The sequence below is a fragment of the Falco rusticolus genome, chromosome 6 (genome assembly GCF_015220075.1).
Source record: "Falco rusticolus isolate bFalRus1 chromosome 6, bFalRus1.pri, whole genome shotgun sequence".
Taxonomy (NCBI): Eukaryota; Metazoa; Chordata; class Aves; order Falconiformes; family Falconidae; genus Falco; species Falco rusticolus.
Genome location: NC_051192.1, coordinates 86,956,488 through 86,977,116, shown reverse-complemented (window position 1 = coordinate 86,977,116; position 20,629 = coordinate 86,956,488). Strand labels below are relative to the sequence as shown.

The following is a 20,629-nucleotide window of genomic DNA, read 5'->3' as shown; positions in this document are numbered from 1 at the left end:
TACAACTGGCAATCATTTTGAACCACTGCTGCTTTTTTTAATTATTCAGCTTTGATTGCAATTACAAGCCAAAATCAACAATTCTAATAGCAGAGCTCAGAGTCTTCTGATGAAACAGAAAAACTCCCAAGTGTTTGCAACCTGACCTTACAACCCTGAAATTTAACAGGAAAACTTATTAACAAGAAAACCTTTTGGATCATAGGTTGAGTGCCAATGTATTCATAGCCTACAGCTGTAAGAGTAAGAAGGTTACAGTGAGGACAGTTGAAGTTTTCTTTTGGAAGCTGAACTACAGTGAGCAAAGGCAACACCAAAGTGGGAACCCAATTCATGCACCATTTTGCTGTACAGCCTAGTTTAAGGCAACTGGGTATCTCAAGATGAACCAAAGCTTGAGGTTTTCCAAAACAGTGAGCATTTTTTAAAAGAGTATGGCTGACTTCTGACTCATTGAAAACTGTCTCATATATGCATTATAATTCATCAGACTTGTTAAGCATTTGCAAGTAGGGCAAGAGTATTTTGAAATCTACCTGCTAGGTTCATCAAGCATCCCGTGCTTATGCAGGACACAAAAAGCCCATTTTGAGCTTGTAAGAAGCGATCACAAACACATATTTGAGCACCTAAGTGGAAATCAAGTCCATTTAAACTTTTTCTGCTAAACAGTATGTGTTTCACACCACAGTCACTCTTGAGAATGAACCTCATCTTGAAAGGAAACCAAAAACAGTCTCAGCAAAAAGTTACAGAAAATCAGAGTGGAAGTGACCTCAATAGTACATCTAACCCTTCTCCCCACTGAACTATACCAAAGCCATGCCTGACAGAGGAGTTCCTCAGGTGGAGATCCCACAGCCTTTCATAGCTTGTGCTACGGTTTTCCTGTCTTTGCTCTTATTACGTTATTTCTAACTTTCAACGTGAATCCTCATTGCTCTAATTAAAGCCTCCTATTTCTTGCTCTGTCAATAGAACATGAAGGGAACAGTTTCCTCCCTCCTTTAGGTTGTGCAAAGACTGTTATATTTCCCACTAATATTCTCCTTTCTTAATTTAACCATCCCAATTTCTTAAGCCTTTCTTCATAAATCACATTTTCTTCTCCTATAATTACTGTTTTCAGCAATCTCTCCAGTTGAGCCACTTGCTTCTCAAAAGTTAGCACCCAAAACCAGGCATATTCCAAACAAACCTTTACCAAAACTTAACAGAGTGGGAGATGATTTTGCATACCCTACAAGTAACACCCCTGTCTAACTATCCTATTAACTCACAACAAAATGACATTTTTAATCCTGTTCAGTATGTGATTCACTGTGATGGGAGAGCCACCCGAACCTCTTATTCTCCAATGAGGAGAATACTCAACTGTCCAACCTCTTATTCTCTCTGTGTATTGATGCAAGAAGATTATTCCTGTCCAAGCCTAATATCTTGAAATTCTTCTTGTTGAACTGCATTGTGCTGCCTCAGACTGCATCTTCAACTTGTCAAACTCTTTCTGAAGTCTAATCCTGTCCTCCAGTACGCTCCTTAAATGTTGGTATCGTCTGAAAGTTCATGAAAATACTGAAAGGTGAGAGTGAGCTTTTGATAACTGCTTTCTAAATACAGTTTTCCAAACAGCATCACACTAGTCTTACGATAATTAAACTTAGTAAGTGCTTTCTTAGCTAGTTTATAAAATGTCATGAAAGATAATACCAGAATTTATCAGGAGAAAGCAGCATGTCATTGCCTGTTTCTTCCCTATCCATAAGGGCAGTTATTATTTAGTTCCAAAAAGCAATTAGATGACTGACATAATTTGTTCTTGGCGAATCCATAATGGCTATTAACTCATTTCCTTATTGTCTTCCAGGTGTTTAAAAATACTTTGAATATTTGTGCCAATATTATTCCAGAAATCAAAGCTAAGCAGATGACTATGATTTTTAGTTCCCCATGTCACCCTTTTTCAAAGGCAGACACCATGGTCTCTCTTTTCCAGCCTTCTGGAAGCCTATGCATCTTCCAAGAATTATCCAAGATAACCACTAATAGCTCTAAGGTTGCTTCTGCCAGGCTTCACATTACAGTGAATTTCTTGAGACATGTAACCTGTTTTCTTCCCGAAAACATCCAAAAGGTAAATATTCTCCGACTGGCCTGTCTCCTTCCTTATTATTTTCTTCTGAGGTTAGCTTTGTTATATTTATGAGCACAGCTGACCAGTGAAGACTGACACAAAAAAAGCCACTGAACATATCAACCATCTCAACCTCATTTTTTGGCAGCCTATTTTATTATTCTTTTAATAGTGAATCCACTTTTTTCTCCTTGTCCTTTCTCTTGCTTCTAACATACTTACGGGAAGTTTTTTTGCTAGCCTTTCTGTCCCTTGCTACTTTAACGTGGTGATTATTGAGAATGTGATAACTCAAGCAGTAATTCGAACAGCTGGTGTTAGAAGTACGAGCTATATTGTGGTACTTTCAAGTGTAGTTCTGGTCAGCTGGAGTGAGCAGCTCCACAGCAGTCTGCCTTGCAGCAAACACTGGCATTAGGGGCGTGTAGTGGAGCTGGTGGTTGTAAATGTTCACAGGTGGAATGAGAGTGCCAAGAAGAGGCGCCATCAAAGAGGTCGGAAGAGCAGACAGCACCCTAATGTATGCTACAGCATCATTTCCCTCCTTCTCGTCTTGCTGGGCACACTGGAGGTCAAATGTAAGACTGAAAAGTGGGATAATGATGCATATTCAGTGGGCTTGGTGCACCCTGTGGTACCTACCTGCAGCTGCCCTCGCTGTGGCTGGCGGTGAATGCAGGCACTGTTAGCCTGCTTCTGCCCTAAGCCCCAGGCACATCGAGAGGTGGACTGACTGGCTCCATCTCTCTCCGCTTGCCTGTCAGTTCCTCTGTCTGTAAATAATGGAAAACCTCTCTCCACCATGCCTCCCCCTTCCTCTGAGCAATGCAATTGGAGCTGTGTCAGGGCAGCTACTTTTTTCTTTGCTCTGATTGCACAATAATGAAAGGATGGGAAACAAAGACTAGCAACTTTTGAGATTAATCTCCCTTCTGTTCTCAGCTGTCAGACTTACTTATTTTTTCCTTTTTTTCAGCTAAATCAGGTCATTATACTACAAATCTTTACTCTGAATGAAAGATTAAACTCAGGTATTTTATTTTCATCAGGGCATAATATTCAGCACAGAATAATTGGCTACAGTTTCATCTGGATATTTGTATGGGGCCTCCTATCAAATTCCACTAAACCCTTACTGACCCTTTCCGTTTTGTTGAATTCCTTAGGATCTTACTACAGTAGAGTCCTGGCAAAGAGAATTTTGCACTCAATTATACCTATCTTCACATCTGAGATGTCATGTTTTCATGAAGCCTTTTTAAACAATCAAGAGAATTAAAAGGTCTTCAGGGCTGCATTGTAATAAAAATAGTAATAGAAAAGAAAAAAATGCATAACCTAAGTGTTTGTCCTTGACATAGTATTTTTCCTACAATGAGAATACAAAAAGAGGAGAGGAAAAAAAGCAGGAAATAAGAAAAGGTTTTCAGACTACATTTAACTGCTTCAAAGCCAACAGTAAAAGTACCACAGTTAAACCAGAAGATGTTAAATCAAAAAGGCATAAGGTCATCAAAACCAAGGCTCATTGAGTCAGTGTATTTGGATAGATGTCACTTCCACTTTTCTGTACAAAGAGTGCTATATTGTGTAAAGACAGCAAAGCTCACGTTGCCATAAAATTAAAAACAAAAACTATTCAGTCTGTTGTGGTGGTGTTATGAGAAGTAGGCAGGTTTCTCGTACATGAATAGACTCTCTGTTGTGACTGTTGGATCTACCTTGATTTTTCTTACTTCACCGATTACTGTCTTTTAAAAAAAAGGCACTATCACAGAGGGAACGTGTCTTCTCAACCAAGAAAAACTGGCTTAACGCCACTTCTGCTCTACCAGAGATTGACTCAACAGCAGCTTTGGGTTTTATTTTAAACAGAGACAAAGCATGACAAAAGCATGGGGCATAACAGCTCAACATGGGCTTCTGCTAAAGCACAGGTGGTCTTTGCTGTTGCAACAAATCGGAACATTTCTAGACCTAGTGTGTCTGTTCATGTTAGCTTTGTTTTCTCTTAAAAAAAAATATCAATTTAGAAGTAAAAGCCTACTACAAAATTCTCCTTCAGAGGTAATAAAAGGCAATGGGGCTAGCTGATGTTTGGAGCCCTTGAAAAGTTATGTTTCATATTAAGGTCAAAAAAAGTTTATGAAACATTTTGGGTTATTTCTCTCAGAAGTATCATTTCCATGATATAAAGGTCATTGAAGGAGTTCATATCCGACTAGATCCTACACAGACTATTTTGTTGATTCCTTTGCTCTCTTATGAACGGGTAGCATTTCAGTCATGTTTTTAGCATATGCAGTGCAAAGGTGGGTTTAGTCCTTGTGCTGTATGACACAGGCAGTCCATTAACTTTGGGCAGGAAAGCCCTAATGAGAATTGCCAGAAATACTCCTTGGATCAGCAGCTGCACTAATGAGTTTGAAAGGTACAAGGCAAACAGTGCCCTCTGAATGTGGAAATCTACAACTCAACTCTTCCTCAGGTTACTTGTGTCTTCTCTGATTGATCGCATTTTTTCAATTTTCTCCTTCACTTGAGCTTTGAGTTTTGTCTTGCATGTATCACAGCTGGGAAACAAAACAGCACAAGGAACATACAAATAAAGAGGAAACAGAACAAGTTCCGTGTCCCGGTGACAGGAACAGAAAAGTGCAGCTGGCGGGGGTTGGAGATTAAACCATGGCACCTTGAAGTCATTGCACATGTAGGACCAGGGAAAAGCCTTTCACACAGGCCACCAGCATGCGTGATTCTAAAAAGCCAGATCACAATTTATGAACCATAGGAATAAGTAAGGAAATCAGGACAGGTAAAAATTATTTGCAAATGTGACTCAGAAATGACTTGATCTTCCAGAAATTTTGAATTGCACACCTCTGTATTTACTCACTGAAGAGGTATGAAAGACAGACCTCTTTTCCTATACAGCACCAGGGGTAAGGAAGACACTTTTCCTGGGCAGAGAGGTGAGGAAAGGAAAAAGGGGTGGAGAGTTCTTATTGACTGGCTGCAGCTCAGCTGGAGCACAGAGAGGAGTAAGAGAGGGTGATCACCAGGAAGAACCATCCCAGCACCCATGCGTGACACCAAAAGCCTGCCCTGTCACATTATCTGCATAAAAGGACTTCACCGAAGGGAACAGGAGTTCCCATGGACGTACAGAGGATCTGTTGTGCAGGTTGGCTCACTAGATTTTACTCTGCCATACCAGATGCGCTCAAAACAGAGTGCACATTTTGCCCAAATTAATCCACCTTGAGCACATTATGTGCAGCTGCCTGTTCCACATAAATTGACAATCTCAAAATGTCAGCACCACTCATTAGCCCACGCCAAACTAATTTTTCCAACTGGGTGGGCTCCGATTTAAATCTTACCCTACTAGCATGGGTCTCTGCACCATCAGCCTGAACTTCCACTCTTGGTGAATGGAGGAGGCACACCTTATCTGCCCTTACACTCTTAAATGTCAAATTTCAACATTTTTTAAAAATGCACAAGACTCTGGCTTTTTCAGGATTGCTCTGCAAAGTAACTGGAAGCCAGTTTAGGAGCCAGTGGTGCTATTTGCAGAGGTGGATTGTAATCCTTCTTGCTACAGCTGCTATGTCCACTGCCAGGATTGCCACTGAAAAACTCCTGTGGCTTGTCAAAACAAGTAACTCACTAGCTCATTTAAGTATACAGATCTGAAAACTACGGCAGTTCAGAGTTGTTAATGTGCAATTCACTAAGCACTGTCACAGAAGTGGCAAAGTCTGAAAGAGGTCTGAAGGCAGCAAAGCCTCACCCATTTCAGTTGACTCTCACACCCCAAGCCCCATTTTCAAAGCAGTTTTGGCACCTGCAGGGGCCTGTGACTTGAGCCCAGAGGTCCTTACTCATTTGTGAAAATTGCACTCACCTTCTGTATCGCCCCGTGCCCTGAAGCCAAAAAGTGCTCACAGAAGATGGTTGGTTCTTCACCTGTTTCACTGGTAAGTGCAAGGAGGCATCTGCAGACAAAAGAAAAAAGTTAAGAGGAATACTAACCGATATATAATTAATATTATTTTTTTTAAGTGAACAAGTTTCTCTCCCTTTCTTCTAATTGATTTAAACTGAAGGCAAGAAAAGGACAACAAACTTGATCTGGGATATCTAGTAAGGAGAAGTCATTCCCTGATGTTGTCCAACAGGCTCCTTCATGGGAAGTTAAGTACATCTCTTATGCTAAGAGACCCCCATTCTACGTATATCAAAAAGATACAAAAGTATCTTTAACAATCTTGCCCCTAAGCCTCAGTTTCTTACCTGTAAAATTACAATTACAGTAGTTTCTTACTTCATGAGGACCTTGTAACGTGTAATAGTTTAACATTTGGAGTTGTACATATTATACACTGATGAGGGCTTGTATACTTATCAAGAGACATCAGATGTCTAAGTAGGTAAGGGGAGCCAGACACAAATTTATGCTGCCTGATACTCTCAGGTGAATAAAAGCCACACAAGCTGCTCTGAACCTGAGCAAAAAAAACTTTGTTTAGAGCAAGAGCAGGCTGGCCTACTTTCATCCTATAGGCATGCCCAGGGACAGTCCTGACACAGGTTTCAACACAGGTTCAGTTTCAAACGTACCCTGGAGAGCAGCGGATTGTAGTGAAGTTACCAAACAGCCCAGCAAGCTCCTGAAGTCCTTCAGAGGTCTGTGGGGTTTGTCAACCTAACTTGCTTGCCTTTGAACATCTCAGGCAGGCAGGCAAACACTACACCACTATCAGAAATGCTGAATCAAATCAAAACACTACTGAAAACTTCATAAAAGTCAGCGAGGAAATCCTTCTTCTTCTTCTGTCACAGCACTCCCCAAACTAGCCAGCTGTAACAAGGTCTTTTACAATCTCATACCAGCACACTCTTCATGCCAGTCCCTCTGCTGCCTTCTCCTAGTCTCTCCTCATCCAGGGCACGCTCTCTCTGCTTCTCTCTCTTCCGTGGCTGCCCAACCACTTCACAGAACCAGCCACAGCTGCACCTTGTCTACATCGGCCAACCCACCGCCCCTGAAGCCAGCCCACAGTTGTATATTATCAATGATAATTAACCCAGCTTCATTCCACTACATTCTTCTGTTCGTTATTGATGGCTGCAAGATAACCTTTACGTATAGCGCCCTGGGGACTTACACAATACAATGTAGTGGCACTGATGAGGAGGATTATTTATTGTGTATACAGTTGCTTAAAGATGTAAGGCACTGCGTAAATACTCTGGAAAGTATCATTCCATGAAAAAGCTCTCAATTACGCATCAAAATACTAAAATACTTCCTGCATCAAAGTTATTCTGGACTTACCCTTCACATCACAAGCTACATTTGCAATGGTCAGAAGGTCTGACTGTATTCACTATTTCACAGCAGCTGATATGCAGGCCATGTAAGAACATCATAGTTTCTTCCTGGTATTCATATAGTACCAATAATCCGCAAGGCATATTGATAATGGTCTTCACACATCTAGAAAATAAAAGCACCAAGGAAGCTGCAGGCTTATTTGACAGAATTTCAAAATAATTTTCAGAAACTATGTTAATGAATCATGGAACTTGCATTCAGAAGTGATAAAATGGTCCGGTATGGTAAGGACTGCATGAGCAACAATAACCTGGTCATTTTGTGTAAGTACATTAAAATACAGCATGTAATTAAGAGGCTGTGTATGAGCTCAGAAAATTCTTAAGTAATAAAAGACACAGTTGTGTCCATAATGTCAGAAATAAATGTAAAAGAAACTGCATGTACACAAGAGGCAGGTCAGACAGCACAGAACAGAGTGCAAAACCTCTGGTGATCATCTTCAGCTCTTTTGCTCTTTCATTATTGTCACAGACACACCAAGTAAATATATTTATTATGAGATAGCTTCCACCACATGCTGCTCTCAGTGAGTAGCTCCTCACTTAAACTAAAATCAGCAATATTGACTTAGTGATCAGTCAGACATACCAATTAGTCATATGGCCTATAACAAAACAATTCACACCAGCAGCCACTCACACTGGAGGGAACTGATGTTTGCCCCATGAGCCCTTTTGGCTTGTGTTCTGTGCATTACACTTCTATTAAAACTTGGGGGGGGGGCATTTTTTTATGTCTACTGAATATGGATTCTTGTATATTTGAAGCCTGTTATACCAAATGCAACTGAAATCACTCTCCGTTGTGCTGCTTTATTTTCTAGGCTCCAGGTTCCAGGGTCTAACTTTTCCCAGAGGAAAGGTGGCAATGAATCAATAACCCCTAATCAATAGAGCAGTGTCCTGGTTTCAGCTGGGATGGAGTTAATTATCTTCTCAGGAGCTGGTGCGGTGCTGTGTTTTGGCTTTGATGTGGGACTTGTCAGTCCCTCAGGCCTTGCTAGCAAAAAGGCTGGGGGGGCACAAGGGATTGGGAGGGGACAGAGCCAGGACAGCTGGCCTGAGCTAGCGAAGGAGGTATTCCATACCATGGGGCGTCATTCCTGGTATATAAACTGGGGGGCTGGCCGGGGCGGGCAGGTCATTGCTCGGGGACCGGGCATGGGTCAGCAGGCGGTGAGCAGTTGCGCTGTGCACCACGTGTTCCCTGCTGCCTCTCCCTCTGGATGCCATTTTTCCCTTCCCCTTTTCATTATAACTGTTATTGTCATCATTGGTACTATTGCTCTTTCATTTGTATTCTATTTGAATTATTAAATTGTTCTTATCTCAAGCCTCGAGTTTTACATTCCTTTCTGATTCTCCTCCCCACCCCTCTGGGTGAGGGGGGAGTGAGCGAGTGGCTGCATGGTACGTAATTACCAGCCAGGGTTAAACCACAACAAGCGGGAAAGACATCTCCAGAGGTTTATTTTAAACACCTACTACAGGGTAAAATAAATGTTTCTCAGGAGGCACCCATCCCTCTGTGCCTCTGTGTCCACCACAGAGCTGGTGTCTCAGACCAGGCACCTGACTTCTGGTGATGAACATCAGGGAAGCTGAGTGCCACCATCATTGGGCTCAACTGAACTAAGCTACAGCAGAGTTGTACTTAGCCCATAACCTATTAACAGGACATTGTTTGGGAAACTAAATGTTTGGGAAATTGAAATGCTTTCTTTCTGAAGACAGTTATCTAATTATTATTTTTGTTAAGGGGGGAGGGGAGGGAGAGAAAGAATATCTTTATCTTGTGGGAGACACAGGAACAGAACAAAGGGCCTTTTTGGCTTTTACTGCAGTTGCAGAAAGCAATCCTCAGTGATATAACTCATCAAAAAGATTTTGTATGCTAAAGAAGATTTTCTGTGAAATTCTTCTGGGCAAATTCATCTGGGGTGCATTAAGACAAATCCAGTTATACTGATCTATTACTTCTGTCTGAGAACTTCGTTTTCTTCAATTTAAAAACAATGCAAGGGAGTAGGAAAATGTTTAAGCAATGAGACATGACATTCTATACCATGCTGTACTGTTGATTAATGTGTATCCCGGGTGGAGAGGGAGTAAGACAAGTGCCTACACCATATGCGGTGAGCGCATTAATCAATATTAATGTGTATTAACAGGTACAGAGAGAGGGTACTGAAGAAGAGCTGGGTTTGGAGCCCAGTCCTGCTGTGATGGCAATGCGGGACTGAGTCCTGTTGACACAAGGAATTGGCCTGACCTCTGAGGCTGTGACCTTAGAAAAGCACGTGCATTTGATGAACTCACTGCCACAGGATGTTGCTGATGCTAAAAGCTTTACATGGATTCAAGGAGAGGCACAGCAAGTTCACAGATCAGAAATAATTTCAGGCTGTAAATTCAAAGAAGCATCTCTAGGTCAGGAAGTCTTTCAGCTGCAAATGATTGGAAGCAGGGAGAGTACCCAGGGAAGTATCATGTATCGTGCACCCTGGGTTTATACTCTTTCCTGGACATCTCCTTTTGGCAGCCACCAGGGGCAGGACAGAGAGCTAGAGTGCCATGTGGTACCACCCCATTCAGTGTTCTTATAGTCTGGTTTTTTATGTCCTAAACTTACAACATATGACTAGTCCCCTTTAAGTCTATGCAAGTTGTACAACACTCAAGAGTGGAACAGTATATGCAGCTATATATATATAACTCCATTGATAAACTGAACCGCGTCCAGACTTTTAGGTAGCTGGCTCAGTGTGAAGACCAGCAGGCATTCGGCACGATCTTCCACCACAGAGACCACCAAGTACCCACTGCTGGTGACACAGCAGCTCTCATTTCCAAGCTCTGGCACAGCACAGTGGCTTGAGAGCTACTGTCTGCCTGAAGGTGAGAAACCAGCCAAGAGACATAACTCAGTGCAGTACAAAGCACTTTAGGAACCCCGCATCACCGCTGCTCCAGATGCAGGAGAGAGGTGGGATCCCCCCTTGGCATGAGGCAGCAGCTCTTGCTCTCCGCTAAATTCAGAAGCATCCCTGTTTTCTACTCTGCAGGGCAGAGACCGTGTAACGCAACTGCCATATTAGGGAAGCAAAGAAAAAAAAAAAAAATAACACATTGCCTATTGGAGTGTATTAATGTGCCCCACAGCAGTCTCATTACGACTGTTAAACATTTACCCAAGATACTGAAATAAATGTCTTTTTTATTCATGGCCTCCCCTCCAGCCTCTCTGTTACTTCCAGACCCTCCGTACCAGCACAGGAACCAGGCTGGTTCAATAGTCCCGACAGCCAAAGAATGCTGTCAACTGCCTACTTTCAAATTAAATCGAGCTTCTCTAATGTTTCTAATTTAATGTATTAATGCACACAACAAAAGCAAAGCTTTTGGTTTGGCTTTTCTTTCATTCATATGGTCCTGTGTTTCAAAACATTTTTTGAGTGCCTGAGGTGGCTTTTAAATTATACTTTCAACTGATAAGTAAATGAAGAGATTTGAATACTGATCATTTTCCAGCACCATGATTTTGAATTTAAAGAAACTATTATTTTAAAGATGACTGGCTAAAGGTGGAAGTACTCTAAAAACTGGACGTGTCAGTAAAACATCTCAGCTGTGTTTCGTCCTTTCTCTCCATTTTAGATAACACGAGGGACCATCTGTAACTTACATCACACTATTAGAACCTGGCCCTGTGCAGATCAATAAAGACGACATGACTTTGCTCCACACTCCAGTCCAAAGCCTTGGCTACTCACTAGACAGCCTGTAATTTCAGCAAGGAAAGAGAATGCCTGCAGGTGTTGAATTAACGCACCATGAAAGTAGAACTCTGCTGTGTTGCGATGGAGTTAAAATCAGGCTTCTCCGGTATTGTTGACAGTATTCAGCTCCCAGTGCATTTCTGACTTTGGATACATAGGCTACCTAGTAATTTTGCCACATCTTGAAAATAGAGCAGGGGAAAAACTCCATTTAGATTCTTACAGCCATAGGTAATATTTACCATTTGCTAACAGATGGTTTTGTTGTGAATGGAGCCTGCTTCTTCAGTCCCACAACACAGAAATTTTCTTCTGCATCACTAAAACTATTAGAAAGGAACTCAATAACAAAAAAGTCACAGATTTCTAAGAAAAATAATTTAAATTCTGATTTTAACCAAAAATATAATCAATAAAAGTCAAACTAGAAAAAAACTGTATTTTGAAAGAAAAACGGTTTAATTACAAACATTTTAATTTTTTTAATTAGAGCTGAAACAATGTACTCCGTAATTGCAATGCCATTATCCCATTGACTTTGGATGAGAAAACTGATATAGGCAGTGAAGAAAACCCATCACCCAGGCAGCTGCTTTTTAAGCAGACACCTGCTCAGCTATGCCTCTGTGGGTCACATCTAGTTGCCGTTCCATATGTGTGACATTTCTGAGGCCAGCTTGTGGCTTTATCTCCCAGTATCTCAGTAAAGCTGTGAAAATGTAGATTTCTGACGAAGGCCATGCTGACACCTGTCTCCACTCCCAACCTGTACCACTGAGTCACCCCACGGGGAGGAACAGGCAAGCCTTCATTGTACTGAGGTGGAGGTGAAGACGTCTGCTCAATATTTTCCATACAGCTGCTCTGTTCCCTGGAGCAAGTTTGCAAGCCCTGAATAGAGCTAGTCGTCAAGGTGAGGTGATGTAGGCAGTTGCCTCAGGCAGCAGGCTGCCAGGGTGGAAATCAGCCATGGCTGTCACTGCAGCTGGAAATGTGCAGGGCAGCAGCTACTTCTGGGTGGGAGAATGAGGGGGCCACATTGAAGCAGGGCCACTACAAGCACTAGATCAGCTTTCCCCACCTATGGGCAAATACCCAGCACCAGAGATTACGCAGTTTTCCTAAGTAACCTTCTCCAGTGCTGCACTTACAACAGCAAAAGCTTTTTCCTAATGACAAACCTGAATGTGGTCTCTGGCTGTTGCCCTATGTCAAATGATCTGCCACCACCTGAAGCACTGCAGCTGCGTCATCTTTGTGACTGGCCTTCGAGTTGTTCTAGGTACAACCTCACTGGCATGGACTGGGGGAGAGAAATTCCTCAGTCTACTGGCCATGCTCCTCCTAACGTACCCCAACACGCATGTGCCTCCTTTTTGAAGAGGGTGCACTGCCAGCTCCTGCTCAGTTTGGCATCCACCTGGTCCTTTCAGCAGAGTTACAACTCAGGCAGGCAGTTCGCAGTGTTTTTGGTGTGTGAGTTCATTTTAGGCAAGGATAAAAAAAAATACCCAAAGCACTACACATCCATAGAAGTTCAAAAATAATGCGTTCAGTTCCCATTATCCCCTTTTTTTCCCCCCTTCTGTACTCACACTGCCCCATGTTGTTATTAATATCAGCTGTTGGAACTGCCAGTACAAGAGCATCCACAGATACTTTTGAAAACAGGCTTAAAATCATGACTTTCCCAAATGTAATTGGGACAACTGCTACTAGCTTGTTCAATAGTTATGTGTGTCCATATAGCCAGAGCATATTATGGTGAGAACATATGTATGGGGCAGAGAAAGGAGTCTCCAGTATATTTCACTGCTATGTTCACACAATCAAGCAGTGTGGCTCAGTAAAGGTGGATTAGCTATGTCTAATAGTTAGGGCTGAGGACTCACTATACACTTTACAAGAATTTCAGGGTATTTTATTTCTGGTTAGCTCTAGTCTATTCCTATGGACTTGATCAGCCACAAACAGTGAATTAGGTGCAAGCTGGGACCACATCTTTCAGTTTACTTTCATGTACTCCAAGGCAGCTCTACATGTGAACCCAAGTATTGTAAACTGGAAAGATTAAGATTTGTGTTTCAGAGGTGCTGTCCTGATTTGAACTACAATGATAATGCAACAGTACCAGTAGAGTTTCTTCTCTGGGCACTTCCTGACCCTACTCTTGTCTCCCAATAGCATATAACCTGCCTCACTCAGAGACCCTGAGAAATCAACACATCCCTGTGATTACAAGCGAATGTCAGGTGTTCAGTACCATTTTTCTTTATCTCATACCTTCAGTTCAAGAATCATTATTATTTCCTTCTCTGCCTCATGTCTTTCATCGCATCATCTTTTATGGCGTGTACTAGCGCAAGCCTACATCCTTCCTGAAGCATTTGAAGGTTGCTGAGTTTATTTACATCCAGCAGCACATTAATACTTTCCACTACAGCACGTTAATACTTTCCATTATGCAACATGAGCTCTTAGCTATTCCTTGGACATTAATTTAGTTGAATATGATAGTCAGAACTCTCTGACGTTGTTAAAGTTAATGATCTGATACTTCACAAGACAAGAGACATTTCAAATCAAATTGATCGTATTAATAGTTTTATTGAGCAACATTAGCAGAAGTATGTTGTTCCACAATGTCCCTCAAGCAAAGCCTTTATTGGCACATTAATGGTGACAGAATGTCCAAATCCAAAGTAAGAGGCACTTTTTATTTATATAACACAATTACAGATAGCCTAAAATTCCAGATCAGAAACTGACAACCATACGGCTGTTCGAAAGCCCTATCTGCTGTTGAAATGTATGGATAACTGCTGCATGCAAATCACTACACTTTATGGACAGGTTCTCTGTGTTTCCAGCTGCCTGTGCCAGGGAAGAGGAATATCTGGTGGAAGGGCAATGAATGAATTTTCTCCTGAGGTACTGAAGTATCTGGGAGTCCATTTGATGCTAGGAAGAGGGGAAGGTAGCCAGCATCTTGAAAAATAAGACTTTTCCTGAGCGGTAAGATAGTACAACATTTCAGGTCTATGTGATGCATGCTGAAGAGAACTTGGTGAGGAAGGCAAGTGGGAAGAGAGCTGGGAAGAGCAGATTATACCTGAGTAAGTCAGAATAGGCCAGTTTCACAGGCATGATTTAAAGCTGCTGAGAATCATTCACACTGTACTTACTACCTCAGTCTACTGGACCTAAAAGGACTTATTCAAGCCAAAGATTTTCTCAGCCACAGGAATGCCGCACTGGCCCTCACACATATGATCAGAGGAGCAGTTTTTCACATAGATCACAGGCCAAATTCATCAAACTTTTCTTCTCCCAATGGCCATGTCATTTAGGTCAAGCTGTATTCCAAGTATCATTAAAACAGTGCAGAATTCTCAATTTTTAAAACTTTCTCTATGTCAGATTGCCAAGCGGTTTTTCCAACACACTCTCTTTAACACGGCATATCTATATGAACAACTATAATTGATCAACTTTATGCCACATACCTCGGAGCACATGCGATAGGATTATCTGACACAGTTTAAGGTGTTTTGACGAAGAAAGAGTGGCTTCTGCTACATTACTTTGAGCATCCAAACAGAAAGCTGAAGAGAGCACAGTTCAACAAAATCTTCCATCTCCATCCTTCCTTCCCATTGGGTGTATTTGCCTAGCATGGCACATCCAGAGAAGAAAACTGTTTTCCTAAATAACAGGGGACATATATGATACAATATAATAACAAGTTCAGCCTGCAAAGTGCCATGTTCAGACCACTGCTGAGAGTGATCTACCCTGGATGCTCTGACTGTTTCTGCTGATGGCATTAGGCACTATGCAACCTGAATTGCACGTCACTCCCTCTGCGTTAGACACCATAGCATCCACAAGGCTTACATTAGGCAAATATGCTAAGCAGTCTGACTACCATGCCAAAGGGGTATTTTGGATAAGCTTTGAAACTTGTAGCGGTGGTCAGAACTGTGGCTTCCAAGGGCTTGCAGTTTTCAGCCTGTCTTCTTTCACAGTGTTTTCAATTACAAGTGCAAGGCAGCCAGTGAGAAGTGGTGAACGTGCCCATAACCCATTGAAGCAAAAGACTTCATTATTGCCTTAGAAAAGTAAGATCCTATCAAATTGTCTAAGCAGCTTTAAGTCACTGAGAGTTTGGCACCCTGCTAGATCAACAAATAGAAAAGGCAATAAAGACCATCCCAGCTAATAGTGTAAAGAAGTCTACATGGCAAACCCTTCTGCCAGTTCTACAATTTGCTGCTTTCTCCCCAGGTACAAATCATTTTCTGTGCCTACAATTTTCAAGAGAGAGCCTTTGAAACTGTGTATGATGCAACAAAGTTTGACAACAATCCAGCAAGGTCTGCAGCTGAAAAAGGAGGCAGCAGCAATCAGGGGTGAACTGCAGACAATTGTTCCACAGCCGCTGTTGCCGAATTGTAAGCCTGTGCTCGTGAACTAAAAAAATCTATCTCAGATAATTGACATTTATTTGATTGAAACAGCAGGGTGCCCTCCATCAGAATGGGAGGAGACCATATGGAATAACAGTATGAGTGGAGATAATGTTTGTCTGCTGAGTGTGTCAATGTGTTTAGAGATTATTCATCGGGCTCTAGGGATTCCAGTATGGTAATGTTTCAGCTAAATTAGAATCAGATTAATTGCTCTAATCTAATGCAAAGACAATGTTTATCAAATTATTGCTCCTTCACCACATGATATTGCAGTGTCATTACTCTTTGAGTTAAAAAAAAAAATATATCAAAAGGCTCTCTTGTATCACATCTGCTCAAGAGCTCCGTAACAGTGCTGATTTCTGCACAGGAGAGTTAATGCAGTTTATAACTCTGTGAAGGAACTAATGAATTAGAGTGAAAGCTTTGTAGAAAATAAATCCTCCATATTGTGGGTAGGTCTTAAACTATATTAATTAGAATTACTTTGCCTTCTTTTGGGCTTGAGCTTTTTTGGAGGGAGTGCTTTATTTTTGCTCAAATTTTGTTTTAAATTTTATTTCGGTGGAAGCACGGGGAGGGGGATGTCATAGGAGGTAGCACTAATACTGAAAAATACAGTAAAAAAAATGTTTTCCTCAATTTTTCATCTTTCCAAATTTTCTTCTTATCTGGAAATTACGATGAAATTACCAAAAGTTGAATATGCAGATAAGATGCCTAAAACCCTTCAGATATGCTTTACATTATTTAATGTTTAGGGTTATTTTAGATCACATATCAAACGCCAGCATTATTTTAGATCATATATCAAAAGCCAGCACTGAGGAGACATGAGCTCTTCAGCTCCTTTAAAATGCAGTGGAAATCTGCAGTTCTGGTAACACTGCACTGCAGGTGTTGAGTACACTCCTTTAATCACTCAGTGGCTTGAATGGTGCAAGAATGGGCTCCAAAAATGTCTTTTAAAAGCTGCATCAGGGTTTGTTACCCTTGGTATTTTAGAATATTTTCAGTATATGCTACACATGCTAAAGCACAACATTAAAACATTAGCCCTTTTAAAACTGGATCTGGTAAGCATGATCCTCAAAAGGGGTAGAAGCATTATCTCTTCTCAAAAGTGCTAACAAACCAACCAGGAATCTGGTTTTCCAGTGTTGCACCAATGTGATGATGCTGAAAAGCCTTGGAGTTCACAGGACTTTGTGTATCAAACTGGAACGACAGAAGACAGCCAGGCACTTTGTCTCTGCTTAATTTATAATGGTGACACTGTGTTTGCGAGGCATTCAGGCTGCATGCTTAAGAGAGCACTGAACAAATATTTTCTAGGCTTCCATAGTAACTAATAGTTGTTCTTGCCTTTAAAGGGTCATACATCCTCTCAAGACATATTTCACTGAAATTCTATTTAAGAAAAGTGAATACCTTCGTTAGTGGAGTGCCCATAATGCATATTAGAGCACATAGTTTACAGAAGTGGGCCAAACATAACCATGATAGTGACTGAATGCTGAGCAAAAACCAGTGCTTACAGTGCTTACACATTCTGTCTCCAGTAGCTTTTGCTCCCAGGTACCACCCAGCACAAGGATGCCAAGTTTTTAAGGCACAGACCTGCAGTTGCTGGGTATTTGTTGTGCTAGTATTTTAAGATTCACTGTTTCCATAACCTATTCCCCCACATATTTTTCCCAGACACATACAACTGGGTTTTCGGGCACTTCTGGAGAGACAAACCCTCCCTCAAGCTTTTTTATTTGTGAGATATTAAAAGTTCATGGCAACTCCCCCACCTAAGGCTTTGAGTTTTAAGCCTTGCTTTATAAAACATAGATCAAAGTTAAAGCGGCATGCGCAGTTCAGACTGGGCTGCATAAACCAGACATACTCTGAAGCCATGATGACAAAGCTCTAGCCACTTGCTCTTTTCCGAGTTTCAATGCAAAGCTGTTGTTAAACCCTTTTCGGTTACCCAGGGTTCTATATACCTGTTTGAAACTAATGGGAACGTCTGCCCTCTTTCCTGGAGTTTTACTTTTGAAGTGAGTAAGGCTCCAGAAAGCTGTGGTCTACAGCGAAGAGACACTTACTCCGTCATCACTCACTGCTTGGATCTAACCTCATACCTTTTGTTCTGAGAGCTTCAGCAATAGCTTCCCCGTTGTTTTCCCTGCTGTAGGAGCTGTGAACCGCCAGCCCAGCCACTCCCCGCTGGGCTCCCGAGATCTGCGCAGCACAAAGACCTGCATCCACAGCGTGCCGGGGACAGGAAGGCACTTCTCACAGATACATATAGCTTAAGGATGATGTGACTTTCTGAGGAATACTGCGACTCACTGAATAGCTCACATCATGAAAACACTGTTCGGGAAAAATACACCGGTTTAGTACAGATCTATAAGCTTTGAAATACAGATGGGTAATATAAATCCTTAATTTAAATAAATGACTTATACATGATCTTTAAACTATCCACTACCATTATTTGGAAATGATTTAAAGTAGCTGTAGTCCCACGCAGGAGAAATGGTAACATGCCGTCAGGGAACCTTTGTTGGTAAAATATACAGCTTTATCTGTTTCGAAGTAAAAAAATGTTGCTCACATAGGACACTCCATGTGGCAATGAATTAGAAGATTTGCAAACTAGCAGCAGGGGTTAGTGTTTCTGAAGGAAAGTCCTTTACTAGAATCTGCAGGGTACTTCAAAATTGCTATTATTACTATCTATTAAAAATCACAGTGTTAAAAATGCATAGAATGCTCTACAAAAAGATTAATGTTATAGTTTATTCCTTGCTCCAAAGAATTTAAAACACGGTTCTGCCTCCAGAGACGTTGTTGCCATACTCATGTAAGCCTGAAGGACCCAACAAAGTCAACAAAAGTTGCAGCATGTGATAAAGAGCACAGCTGGGCACTGGTTTTGTATAGGCAAAGGAAGCAAGGAAATGCAAGAAAAGCAAGATATTCAGGTCTGAGAATTTTGACCTTGACTCCTCTTATGGTGGGGTTTAATTGCTTTGTATGAAATCCTGTTCTCATTGGAAGGCAATGGAAGTTTTATCATCTATCTAAATGCAAATTCAAATGACTTCAAGGAAGTTTCCCCGCTTTAGTTGTACATATTTTGCAGCGTTGTAATTTGGGCCTGTATACAGGTAGCACTGCAAAATGTATCATCTCAACTGTCCTTCAGGTTATTTAACAAAGCAGTATAGCTCTAAATACTGCTTTCATTACTTCTGTAAATGTGTGGCATACACATGTATATATGTGTCTGTATATACATATATTGGAAAGAAACCACGTGAGTAAATTTTGGAGAATAAAAATGTTTGCTTTTTTAATTTTGACAGGACAGTTTTCAGCACCCAATCATTGTCCAAAGTGACATGTGCTAAGAAGTGAAACAAAAGGGCTTATGTTTCTTTGGTTTATAAATGCAAGTAATGGGATAAGAGGAAAATTCCCAGATAATTAACTCTGATTACAGTTTTCTTCCAAGTTGTCATTCACACATGTATGCAAAATTCATAAAGATATGTGGTCTTCTCTACAGAAAGTCAGAGGCAGTTTTAGACTCAGGAACGGCTGCAGTGAGAGGACAATGAGGAGCGTCACCCTACTTATTTTCCTATAGTATTTCTTCAATATTTTGGAGCTGTACCAGCAGAGCAGAAGCCTGTGCTGGCATGACTTGGTAAGTATCTCACAACCTCAGTACTCAACCATGACATCTGCAGAGCCAACACAAACTGTTGCATCAAAAAGTATGTACATATTTTAGTTACATTTTTAACGAGATGTAATTTTTCTGATCTCTAATGCAGATACGTAATGTATGAAGGGCAGAGGTTATATACACGCTATACAGGCAGCAGAATAGTGTTGCAGCATAACAGCAACTTTCCACTGTTCAATAACCCAATTTTTATCTAATTATCGCAAATTGTAACATAATTTCTAAGCCAACAACATTGTTATAACTAATTTTCTGCTTGAGCTATACAAACACTAAAAACCACCTGAAAATGGCAAACTTGTGTGCGTAATTGAAAAAAAAAACCCCACAGTTTGTGGTAAACAAAATGTGCCAAGGCTTTTAACCTGGAGCAAATTATTACAGCTGTTAATAAAACCTGTTTAAATAGCTTGCATAATACATAAGAAATACATGCTCACATAGCTCTGGATGCAGCTCCTTAGCTTTGTCTCACAGGTGTAGCCTAGTGATTGCAGTAGAAATAGAGTAACCACAAAATTCAGTATTGCAGGACTGGTGACTCCTGTAAAGGGATAAACATACTGCTGTTTTGCACAGCTGCAGGCTTTGAAAGACACAGATGTACTTTGCATCTATAACTCCAAAAAAAAGTAAAAACGAGCCCACAACACTTCTTCAATTGATTTGCCCTTTGTCACTGTCACAGATATGTTTTCCCTATTTTGACAGGTAGTTGTAATTCTATTAGCAGCCCATCGACTTCCCCGTGAAATCGATCTGTGTTGGGCTAGCTGGGTCTTCTTAAACCAGCTGATTTATTGCTTCTGCCTGCTAAAAAAAAAAAAAAAAAAAGAAAAAGAAGAAGAAAAAGAAGGTCTTCTGCCTCTACAGAGAACAAAGTACCTAAGCAGTGTCTGAAAATGGATAATTTTTAGCCTGACTGCTGGTCATCTCACCAGTAGATGAGCTGTGACCTTTCACCAGCAGTTTTGCTGAGACGCCTGCTGATGTGGCATGTATAAATGATTTTCAATTTCCCTTATTAATTTATCTGGCTGCCTCACGTATAAACTAGAAGATCTTATTCACCCTAAATGTCCTCAGC

At 41.1% G+C, this 20,629-nt stretch overlaps 1 long non-coding RNA gene across 2 annotated transcripts in view; it reads right to left on the bottom strand.

The window, feature by feature from the left end:
• Nucleotides 1-20,629, bottom strand: part of LOC119150422 — an 80,889-nt gene that overhangs the window by 44,914 nt on the left and 15,346 nt on the right. Inside the window, exons 3-7 of one of the 2 annotated variants that reach the window (XR_005105056.1) lie at nt 19,983-20,086; nt 17,924-18,158; nt 14,826-14,989; nt 7,479-7,640; nt 6,045-6,135 (exon numbers count right to left, since the gene is read on the bottom strand). This is a non-coding gene — a long non-coding RNA (uncharacterized LOC119150422). The remainder of the gene's footprint in view (nt 1-6,044; nt 6,136-7,478; nt 7,641-14,825; nt 14,990-17,923; nt 18,159-19,982; nt 20,087-20,629) is intronic. The other variant, XR_005105057.1, reaches the window with a different exon arrangement.